Here is a 13282-nt window from a genome sequence, read left to right on the forward strand (position 1 = left end):
AACAAGAACCTATAATTGTTTTTTCCATATTCCTATTGGTTGTATCAGAAAATCGGAAAACTCAGTTTTTTCTGACTCACCCTGTATATGTAGTAAGGTAGATCAAATATTAGGGGCTTTCACTCGTTTCTAATTTTGAACCACCAAAACCTCTCTTTATTTTCAATTTACATATTTATAACTCCTTTTGGATAGTGGTATTTTTTCAGGGATCTAAAGGGATAACACAATAGCCGATAAATTGATTTACATACCCAATGATTAAACAAAAATTACCAACTTCTGTGTTTAAAATAAGTGGTTGAAACGTTTGAACACTAACTTAATAAATTAATAAATTAAAATTCACAAAGATCCCCAACGTTTTTAATCTAACGAATAAGAAAACGTTATAATAAAACTCTGGGGAATTGTGAAATGAATAGTTCATTGTCCCCTCTCTCTCTTAAGTTTCACTCAATTCTAGTTTTGATCCACCAAACCCTAGCTCCTTCTGGAGTGCTCTAATCTCGCGTGCTCTTAACCGTAAAGGGTACTATCCAAATCCATGCAGGGCTCTTCAATTCTTTCTTTCACCTAACCTAACTTAATGAGCCAACGAATCAAAATCCCAAAAGTTGCTAAGCCAAATATAAGAAAACGTTATCATAAAACTTTGGGGACTAGTATAATAAAAAGCCCATTGTGCCCTCTCTCTCTCTCTGGGAATTTAATTACTTCTTTGTTATTTTTCGTTTCTTTATAATCTACTTGCATAGATAACATTGACTAGAGGTAGAGCTCTTTCAATTTATTGCAGTTTTTTACCCCATAATTCTTAATTTGTCTACCCTAGCCAGAGCTACACACACCGTGTGCAAAAAAAGCCGTAATTTCAGTAATTTCTTTGTCAAATATAATTTTTCTTTTTAATTTTTTTTCGGTGGCGAAGCTACTCTACTTGTTGTGCTTGTACGTTCGTCTGTCCGTCGTCAATTTGGCTAAAAAGATTCTTAATTGCAACCCTATTAAACTTGGAATTACTAAGTTGACTATATTAAATTATTTGTCGATGATATGGTATTACATATTTGAATGGAGTCATTCTATAATATGAAGTGTCTGAACCTAAAGATCTCGGTAAATAATGTTCAGAATTCGTTGTAATTTTCAGGAAAGCTTTATAAATATGTAGGATTGGTTTTGGCCTATTTTGCCTGACTTCTCTCACCTTCCCCTTAAGGCTAGGGGAGAAGGAACTGGTATCGGATAAATTGTTTTAGGACGTTAACCCAGGAAAGAAAGGGACAATGATCTGTTTATTACACTAGTCCCCAAAGTCTTATAATAACTTTTTGTTTATTCGTTGGCTTCACAACTTTGGGGACTTTTAATGAATTTTTATTAGTTGGTTCATTAAGTTGAGTGTCCAAACGTTAAAACCACTAATTGTAATCTACAGAAGGGGTAAATTTGTATATCATCAATGAGAAGGTACATTAAATAATCGTCCATTGTCTTATCCCTTCAGATCTCTACCTTCAACCAATCATTGATTGTTGTTCATAGAATAATAAAATATAGGCACATTAATTTAACATATTAAAGCTTTCTTTTTAAAAAATCCGCAAAAAATGTTTACTTTAAAATGTTATGCAACTTCTGGACCTGATTACACTTGTTTAAATTTGTTGATATAGATGTTGTGAGGTTAGCAATCAATTTCCCAGGCATTGCAAATTGATCTCCTTTTTAAAGGCGAAAACCTTTTTGTCTGTCCGTCTGTCTCTTTGTCCATCTCTGAAGGGGAAATATGATTTATTCAGTTTTTATCAATTTTAGATGTTTGATTTTAAAGATTCCACTGACCAATGAACATCTACTCTATAAATATGGTCTAATAGTCAGGGTAAAATTAAGTTTATAATAGAATTTATTTGTTGCTATTAAAGGTAGATGCTTTAATTTGGTATTTTATAAAGAACAAGGATGACATAAATCAACAATGGCGATGATCAAAATTTTATGCGCAATTACTAAAATGATTAACAGACAATTACTGCCAAAAAAAATATAGAACTTTTTTTTCGCTGTGTAATGACAAAACTGACGTTTTCTATATGGACAATTTTTCACAATAAATTTAAAGCACTTTTCTTTAATAGCCGATAAAACATGTTTCCAAAAAATCACTTCTGACATACTATAATTAAAGAGTAGATTTGCTATAAATGTACCTATGTATTATGACCAAAATATGAAACTTTGAAATCGACGATTGAAGAGGGGGGGGGGGAGGTATTTTTTGTCAACTTATCGTAGTGTGGAAAATGTTAGTTTGTCGCTACTGCGGTCGATAACATCTTTATCATTTGTCCAACTCCTATATAACTCACTTAGCTGTTAATAGTTGAAAGTTTATCAAACCCTTTTCCCGCATCGCTTCGAAACCGATTAATATCCGGTGGATTAGAACCGGTTCTTAGAGATACGAAAAAAATTATATCCAGTTTTCTACGAATATGAAAATGTACAATCATAAGATTAAAACCAGTTTTTTTTAGCTTGTGCCTTCGACATCTCGGAGCCTTTCTAAGTTTTTCTTCCAATTTATGTTTGAATGTATGCATTTATTAACACAGCCCCTTCCCCACCCCCCTTTAAAAATCAGGGAGGTGAGAAATCCCTGTTATGAAAATGTTTAAGGGGGAGTAAACACCATTTTTTCTTTAAAACTTTCAATTTTTAACAACACTGCTTTGATTAAGTTCATCCTAGTTAATTGTACATTTTTATATTTTTTACACTTGACAATAAAGGGGAGAAAAATATGTTCTTTTATTTGTTTATCTATCTAAGTATTTTTTGTCATGAATTGTTCAAAAAAGAAAATTTAGTAATTTTTAATTCTTTTGACTTATCTACTTTGGGGGGTTGGTTACACCCCTTCATCCCTTCCAAATAAATAGGTTTTATTTCAAATAACTAAATGATCAGTCCTGCCGTTTGCGATATCCTACTGAACATACAAACAGACAAACATCCTATTATATAGAACTAGAGTTGGGCTCGATATAATTATCTCGCTATTGGCTAGGTTTATTCAATATTTTATTTACTTTCTTTTGGTTATCTGAAATCTGACTATTGACCCTATTCTTCCATTATCTTCTCCCTGACGATTTCTTTCTTTAAACTATTTTAGGATCTTAATATTTTTTATTTCAAATTATCGTCCTGAAAGGGTTAAAATGTTTAGTTAACTGTTAAATTTTAGTTCAATATCTGACCACATTACGCACATATCGCTAGTATCAATTTATTTTAAAACTAAGTTTTCTTTTATTTACTATATTATAAATTTAAATTTTCTGTTTTATGGATAGAAATTTAATACTTCAATATTATTCAAATAGCAACATAAAATTAAAAAAATGAATTTATTCTTCATACAGTAAAATAATGGGTCTTATCGTTCTGGTCAATGAGAGTTTATTATGGATTAATGGAGCACTATGAGTTTTAAACATTTATTGCTTGGAAAACTTGAGCTCATATATAGGCATTTATTTCCAATATAGATCTGTCATGGATCTTGAGGCAATAAGGCAGACTGTTTTGTCAATGTTAAAAATTGGAAGATTTCATTAAACAAAAGTTCCCGCAAATATAAGTATTAAATAAATGATTTCATTGTTGTTTTCAGAATATTTTATAATTTCTTACACATGGAAGTCAAATTGAGATAGCTTTATAATTATTTTCAATATTTTCATTACAATATAATGCGCGGCTAGTGACAGGAATTCGTGGATTTTTGTTTCGATTCTGATTTATATTGTTTAATGGTTGTGTTTCTGCCCTGGGATATGTAAAGGGATAAGACAATCGCAGATAAATTGATGTACATCCCCAATGATGATACACAAATTTCCCTCTTCTGTAGATAACAATTAAGGTGGAAATGTTCCGACACTCATCTTATAAATCAACCAATCAAAATTCACTAAAGTCCCCAAAGTTGTTAAACCATCGAATAAGCAAACATTACTATGAAACTTTGGGGACTATTGTAATAAACAGCCCGTTGTCCCCTCTCTCCCTAGTAAAATTCGCAAAACTTACTACTCCTCTAACACTGGGCCTTATCGTTATGGGAATTATTTTCCGGATACTTATACCAGTTGTAGTTGATGATGGATTGACTAATTGAAAATGAAAGTACTTGTACATATTTACCTACCAATACCAGGGAGTGAGGGGACATTGGGCTGTTTATTACACTAGTACACAAAGTTTTATAGCCACTTTATCTTATTTGTGAAACTTTGGGTACTTCTAATTAATTTTGATTGGTTAATAAAAATCAAGTAATATAAAAGCGTTTCAACAATTGTTTATTATCATTGGAGATGTATATAAATTTATATTCAATTGTCTTATCCCTTAAGATCCCTGTCCAATATACTACGTCGGATCAGCTCCAAATGGATTTCCTATTCTAGCCCTAGTTTCCTAAAGTGTACAGCAGATAACCAAATTATTGCAGACCCTTTTTTCAGCTACTCCGGAAATTTGTGAAAACAAAGCGATTTATACATTTTACAAAATTTAAATTTTTTTTTGCAAGTTTGAAGCTTTTTTAGCTAATAGCAAATTTCGAGATAGGACGCGGACGCTAGGTACACTTTCGGAAACTAAATTGGAGTTCATCCTACGTCGACGAGACTTTACACGGGTAAGGTATAGAGAATAATAGATATTTATTGCTAGAGTGAGATTTAGTAAAATAAGATATTAGTTATTTATCAAATCGTGTTATAAACAGCTTTCCACGCTTATAGAATGTACAACTATAAGATTAAAACCAGTTTTTTTAGACCCGAGGTGCAGAAGGCAGAAGATGAGAACCGGTCCCTATCCACCGGATTCTAATGAATACGAGAATAGTTATTTAACGCATCGTATTATAGACAGCTTTCCATGGATATTGAAATTTTAGATTTATTAAGATATTAGTCACAAAAACATTGGGTACTTTTATATAAACTGATTATTGAAAATTTGTATCACAATCTGAGTGTGCACTAATTTTTCGTCCATTGTTTTATCCCTATTGTAAGACACGAAATTTTTGCTTTGAATTTTTGTTAAATTCTGCATTAATAATCCCTAAAATCCGTGGAGCATAATGTTCTAACTAACTAAAAGGGTTGTGAAAGGTAAGGAGAAAAAGGGGGGGGGGGAATTTGTATATTAGAGTAAACTGTGTAACTAAAAAATCTTCAAATTACTATGAAACCAGTGAATAATCCATGAGTTATACTTGAATGTCTAAAATAAAAGAACTATCGTCTAATAAGAAAACAGGGATCTAAAGGGATAAGACAATGAATAAATAAATTGACGCATTTTCACAATGATAATAAACAAAATTTACCCCTTTTTTATTGAAAAGTTTGGGAATTGTCAGTATGAATATTTAATAAAAGTACCCAACGTTTAATGGGAGCATATTAATAAATCTTTGGGTACCTGTGAAATCCATTGGCTCTTCCCTCCCTGAAAAAAAAGATTTTTCCCCAATTTTTAATTGGTGAATATGATTAGATTAGTCTATATTAGTATTGTCTAATAATTGTTTGTATATACAAGGGTTAGGTATTGATAATTATTATAATTATTCTTAGAGCTTGTGGTTACTGGATATTCAATATTCAGAACTTATTCAGGGATCTAAAGGGATAAGACAATGGCCGATAAATTAATGTACATCCCCGATGATGGTACACAAAATTACCCTTTCTGTAGATTACAATCATTGATTAAAACGTGTGGACACTCATCTTAATGAAACACCAATAAAATTTAATAAAAGTCTTCAAAGGTTTTAGGCCAACGAATAAGAAAACGTAATTATAAAACTTTGGGGACTAAGGTAATAAACAGCCCATTGTCCCCTCCCTCCCCGGATAATAACAGTAACCCTCGCATAAAAGTAACAGGATGTCTTTATATCTCTGTGTTTGTCTGTTTGTTGTTGAGGATCTCGTTATCCGCTGAACTGATATAGTTCTCCTTTACAGTAAAGCTTCTTTTGGGTCCAGGGTATGTTTATAACTATTTGGAAGAGGCTAAATCCACTCTCACAAGAGAAATTACCTCTTCCCTCAAGTTCTCCTAGAAGCCTCTAGGGGCGTAACCGCTAGTAATAGATAGAATAATAAACAGATAGGTATATGTTAACATGAATTTTGTAATTAATATTCCTTATAATTATGCCCTTTGGCTTTAGATAAATGTAAAAGGCAGACACACGGACAAATTGTTTAATTAATAATAGCGCAGCTAGTTTATAACTAGAGCGTCACGTTTGTATTATTTTTCTTATTCTGAAACAGTTCAATTAAGCTTAATGCTATAAGAGAAACATCTCTATAATGTAGGCTTAAAATGTAAGTATGTCTATATTAACCATCTTGTAGTCAGGGATAAGGGATAGGAAACCTGGCCATAAATTAGGTCTCGGCCTGGTTTTGAAAGGGATCATGCAACTTTTACCATTTGCCTAATTTAATGACCTTACTGGCGGACGGCTCATATTGGCTACCGCTCTAAACCAATAGTGTTCTGTGATTGGTTGATACAAAACAAGCCCAAATCACAGATGGCGGAAATTTTAGAAGCAGACAATTATAGAAAAAATAATGATTTCGTCTGCTACGAAAAAATAGATATAAATGGTGTTAGATCACATTAGTTTAATTATTAAATCTGCTTAGAGTTAAACATTAAAAAAGGGCCACATAGAAAAAACAAAAATAACGGGATTATTTTTTTGGAAAGAAGGTAGCTACGAATTTTCATTTGGTAGTTTATAAATTAGATGTTGTATTTTGAATTTTAAAAATTTAGTACGGAAATGATACAACACCTTCACCCTAATTTTTGTACAATACAACACAGTACAGATATATCATTACATTATATCCAGTATAGTATCCAAAGAACTTGATAGAATGTTACCCAAGTGCATATTTATTTATTTATTTTGAATTTTAATTAGCAATGAAATTTTCAAATAAAATTTTTACTCATTAATAAAAATGCAAATAATACAAACTAAAATCTGTCTGAGGGAAACCCAACGATAGCTTTCTGACAGTTCAAATTACCAAAGTAAAAGATAAAAAATTTTGGGAGAGAAAAAACTTTATTTTAACAAAAGCCATTAATATATAGGTTTATAAAAAGTTATGTTTTTTACTTTAAACTAGCTACCTGAATTTGATTCTATACTTTATCTACACACACACACACAGCTTTTTCATTAGCATTTTATACGAACCACTGCGCTATCCCAAAACTGGTTTATTAGGCTAGAAATAGGCCTAGGCTTGAAATAGGCCTGAAATAATATTTTCCTACGTTTCCCATCCCTTATCCCTGCTTGTAGTCAATTAATTTTGGAAGAGATTTACACAGAATTTTGATTTAAGCTTAGGTAGTTCGTTTGTTGTTTGTCTATAGTCGTTTGTCTGTTTAATTTGTTGAGCTTCGCTTTTAATGCCGGTTGAAATCAACCTTGAATCCTTATATAAAAAAAAACAGGATATCTATCTGTCTGTCAGTCTGTACCAAAGGATCTATTTACCCGCTGAACAAATACGGTTTTTCTTTACAATGCAGCATCTCATAGGTCCTGGGAATTTTATAACTATTTGTGGGGGTGTGTCCCCCTCTTCCCCCCGAAAAAAAATTTATGTGGGGGGGTTTCTATTTCTTTTTGAAACTAAAATAAAAAAATGCTCCTACTACCTCACCACCATTTTCAGGTCTCTAGAGGCGTAGCCGATAGTATGTTTAAAAGTACTTAGTTGCTTTTATTTTATAATTCAAAGAGGAAAACTAACACATAAACAAGATATTAACCATGCCTACTTTAAAGTCTTATGTCATTATTTTATATTTTACCCTTTACAGAGTAAATTTGGTTTTCATTTTTCATAGAGGGTTATTTATGGAAAAACATTGGGTCTTTGCCATAAAAGATATTTGTTGGTACTCCCCCCCCCCCCCCCCCCAGCTTTATTATATTTTGAAATAAAGGGAATGGTAATTTTTTCGAAGGAGGATGAATAATAGTCTTAAACCTTCCCTTGGCCACTAAAAAACTTTACTGAAAATTATTATATGATCGATCTATCCGTTTACGTGATCTTAACAGACATCCTGTTATTCCGGCATGTAATGTTGACTTTCCATTTCGTCTACAAAGGGTTAAATTTGTGCTTTTAAAAATATCTGTGTTATTTCAACTAGGCCTATGTAAGCTAGTGGTAGTTTGACATGTAGAAATACAAGGGTTTTATACTTAAAGTTATATCAATATAATTGCATCATTCATTACTAAAGACGTTAAAAAGGGTGACATAGATATTTAGAGTAGGGAATTTGCCTTGTCCAAAACAGACAAAGGTCGTGCAATCAAAGAGTTGGTTGTCTGAATTAGGTTTGACCCATGCAAATCAATAGATAATATTTGGTTCAGAGATGCTCTAAAATAAAATCTCTTGGTGTATCTCTCAATCACTAAAAATGTCATACAAAGTATTTATTGCAATTGAAAGATTTTTTATTAGTCAATTTTATTTTTCAAACTTTTAGTAAAAAAATCTTTGAAAAGAGGAAATTTATAAAGAAAATTTTGCAGATGTCCTTCTGGCTACTTCCGTTATATACATGGTGTTCATTTAGTTTAGGTTGTTGTTGTTGTTTTAAAATTTATTTCAATGAAACAAATTAAACACATTTAATATTTGGTATAATTATCATGTTATGATAATACAATATTGTAAATTATAATATCTAACTAATGCGAAATAAGTGGACATTATTTTTACTGAGCATCAAATAATCAATAAATCTATCAATTAAGTTACTATTAATTCCAGTGTTATTGAGAATTTTAGAAGCGAATTGAGCAATAAACATTGTCTGAGCAAAACAATTAAAATCGCTGAATTTCAATATTTGTTCATCCTTGCTTATTTTTAATGATTTGTCTTTTGCTATAAGTGTTAAAATACTAATTTGAATATATTCATCATTTTGATATACAGGAAAATGTATATTGAACAGATAAAAGTTTTCTTTCAAAAAAATAAAATCTGGATTACCATCATTGTAGTATTCATCAAGAAATAATGCGAGACAATGCGTAAAATAACTAGGGAAGTAGCATTCCATAATTGAATGATCAGTGTCTGCTTTTACGTTACATTTCAAGCAAAGATTATTATCCAATAATTTCATTTCATACAATTTGTTTCTACTTATAAGGGTACGATTAAATTGTTTAAACAGGAAACTTTTATAGTATAAAACAATAGGTAGCGACAGAATTTTATTAAAGCTATTTTTGAAAACCTCAAAATCTGGATTGTAATTTTTATCCATTTTTCTAGTTTTAAATGAAGGGGGGACAAATTGATCTTGCAGTAATTCTTTGTTTGTTTTTTTAAAATGAAAGGTATATATTCTGGGAGAGTTTTCAAAAAGCTTTAACGATTTATTTGGCATGCATCCAATTGTAATCTACAGAAGGGGTAATTTTGTGTATCATCATTGGGTACGTACTTTAATTTATCGGTCATTATCTTATCCCTTTAAATCCCTGGGGGTTAGGTCTCTGCTTTGGATATAATTCAGGTAGGGAGAGGACATGGACTTTAAGTTATACTGGTCCCCAAAGTTTCTTTCATCTCGTTCTCTTATTGGTTGGCTTAAAAACTTTGGGGCCTTTCATTGAATCTTGATTTTGTTATTCAAAGCAGTGTTCAAACGTTTCAATCAATAATTTTGATTAACAGAAAGGTAATGTTCGCTTTTACCGGGACAGCGGAAAATTGTCATGTGTGACGTCATAAAAATACGTCTAAAATGGAAGGATAAGATGAGAAGTGGACAAGAAAACCCCACAACAAAGAGATGAATAATAGACGTATTATTATGACGTCACACATGATACTTTCCGCTGTCCCGCTTTTACCTGATAAACATGATTGAAATGGATTAAAATGTCTGAATATACATAAATGGCCCTGACCATGGTTATGGTCAACCAAAATTTACCGCAATTTTTGTTCTTAGTAGAACAGCTACTCTATGACAAGGTTATGTCCTTACGTCATGTCATATCGTTACTATGTCTGAATAAGTGGAATTCTTTCTAATTTGTACCAAACTGTTATAGGAATCATTATGACAAGTTTAAAATTAATAGGACAATTTTACCTGCCAAAGTTTAATACCTTTGCTTTCCGACAATTGTATTTTTGAAACTTACACTCAGAAAGTAAATTAATCCGAAATGCAGAGCACAATCGGTCCGGCGGTTAGCGAAATATTAAGCTTCATCCGACGGATATATATTTTTTTACTTTTTATAATCTAGCGGATGCGTTTCTAGAATCTCTCTAGGGGCTCTGAGGTTAGGGAGTGAGCGGAAAAATAGCAAAAAACCATCCAAATGATTATTCTTAAAATAAAATAGCGTAAAACCATCCTAGAATCAACATTAAAGCTTCACTAAAGTTTAAACTAACTACATTTTCATCTAAAAACCTTATATTTTCAATTAAACTACTTTCTATCTATTTAACTATCTATATTACATTCTTTTGGTAAATAAGATGTAAACGAATTTTCCCCTCTCAAAAAGTTTTACAGATAAAAATTCGGAAGAAAAAAAAATCGGCGAACGAGAAAAATGTAAAAGCAAGAAATAGGAGGGATTTAAAGTGAAAGATAGAGAGAGAGAGCTCTGAAAATTTGCCGCCAAGTGGTTTTGTCGGCGGCAAATTGGCCACCCCACCTCCTCTTACCTCTTCAACTATCTTTCATTACCCCTTCTCCCCCGACTCCATTCCCTTTTCGCTCTCTTTGATGTCTGACTGACTATCTATCTATCTATTCCGCCGATCTTAGGCCGGTTTGCTTAGCGCTCCGAATTTCTGGGTATTCTTGACTGTAGGTAGGGAAGGGTGGGGGGGGGGGGGGTGTACACCACCCCATGAATGGAGAAGAACTTGGGAGGGGTGGTTAGGAACACCTTACTAAGGCCTTTAGTATTATTTAGTATTTCTGACGGCTACGGCTGGCTGTAGATGGTGAATTGTGATAAAAAAGATAAAATCATAGTTTTAACGCCATAATACCTCTTCTTGTTTAATTTAGTAATGATAGAATAGTCCTATGTGTTTTAAATCATTGTTTTTACGTAGCTTTTTCTGTAATTGATGCACATCCATGAATTTTAGCTTTTTATGCATTTGTTCATGATGGAATAGTCATAAGTATTTCAAACCATAGTTTTTATTACATAATCCTTTTTGTGTGATTGCTAAGCGTGGCTTTTCTAAAATTAATGTACTTGCATATAGACGATAACTTTGAGATATTTATTACTTATAGAATAGCCCTAACCATTTCAAATCTTAGTGTTCTACCTTAAAATATTAATCATTCTAGCCGTTTGTATTATTTTATTGTACAAATTAAATAAACTTAAACTCCGGAAGGGACAGACATTGGACAATAAATTATACTGGCACTCAAAGTTTTATAAACAAAATCTCTTAAAATCTTTGGGTACTTTTATAAAATTGCAGTGCCCAAACGTTTCAAACTAATAATTTTAATCTGCAGTAAGGGTAATTTTGTTTATTATCATTGGGGATGTATATTAAACCCTCCTCCAGCGTTTTAGAGATGAAACACATAATTACAATATTTGATCTTTAATGTAGATCATAACTTAGTGTTCCATTAATGGTTTTTAAAATTATAGAAAACCTGAAATTTAGATTTAAAGTCATCAAAAATATTTAAAATATTAAAATTTCAAAGAAAAAGAATAAATAAGTAGTAATATAAATCTTTTTAAAAAGGTAGATTAAATAAAACTCTTTTATTAAATTATAAAATGAAATTAAAAATACATTTCTCAAGATTTTAGTGGTTTAGTACTACGGGGGGTTGAGTCCCCAAAATATATTCAAATTATTTCAAGATTTCATTTTATGGGGAGGGGGGTATTTATCTGGGGAATTTGTTTTTTTTTCTAGAGCATTTCTCTTGGGAAGGTGACTCCCAACCCACACAAACAAAACAGCCTAAAACATATACTTAAACACTATATATGAATTCAAGTTGTGATCTAAAATTAATTTAGCCGTTTAAAGATCTTATTTGACATACAAACATGCTAACATAACAATATATAAACCTAATTTGCTTCGCTTTTAACGTCAAAGTCTTCCTTGTTAAATTTTAATTGAATCAAATAACCTAATGTTTAATGAACCTATTATTAATTAAAACATTATTTTAAGGAAATATAAAAACACTGTATATTAGATTCAAGGAATTAAGGAAGAGTGTATTTTTAATAAAGATATTTAATTGATCTATGCATTACTACCTAAAACACTATAGCGGAGGGAGAGCAGGAAATAGCCTAAAACCACCGCGAGACTATATGTAAGGCTTCTCAAAAATGAAGAACTAAATCGGTTCAGTGGTTATTGAGATCTTAACGGGCAAATAAAAAGCTCCTTTATAGAATAGGATGATTTTGATTACTTATTTTGCTGCTAAAGTATGGCTTTGAAACCGATTAATATCCGATGGATTAAACCCGGTTCTGAGTCATACTGAAAAATCTTGTATCGTACCGTATTAAAGATATATACGCGCTGGAAAGTGTCATGTGTGACGTCATAAAATTACGTTAAAATCCATCACTATTTGGGGGATTTCTTTACCACTTATCCTCTCATCCTTCCTTTTTGACATGTTTTTATGACGTCATACATGACACCTTCAAGCGCCTTTTTTTCATTTTTCTTTCTTCGTAAATCTGTCTATAATACGATGCGATTAATTGTTATTCTTGTTTGTTTTCTTTTATTTACTCATACCTAAATCCCTGGCTGAAAATAATAGGGTTAAATAACTTCCTTTGCATTCAGAGATCTAAGGGATATGACAATGGCCGTTAAATTGATGTACATCTCCAATGAACACAAAATTACCCCTTCTGTAGATTAAAATAAGTGGTTGAAACATTCGAACACTGAAATAAATGCACCAACCAATCAAAATTTATTAAAGTCCTCAAAGTTGTTAAGCTAACGAATAAGAAAACGTTATTCTAAAACTTGGGGACTAGTGTAATATACAGTCAATTGTACCCTCTGTCCCTGCTTTGCAATGCACCTTTAACCAGTGGCGTGCACAG

Source organism: Acartia tonsa, chromosome 13 (genome assembly GCF_053477335.1).
Source record: "Acartia tonsa isolate MP-2025a chromosome 13, ASM5347733v1, whole genome shotgun sequence".
Taxonomy (NCBI): Eukaryota; Metazoa; Arthropoda; class Copepoda; order Calanoida; family Acartiidae; genus Acartia; species Acartia tonsa.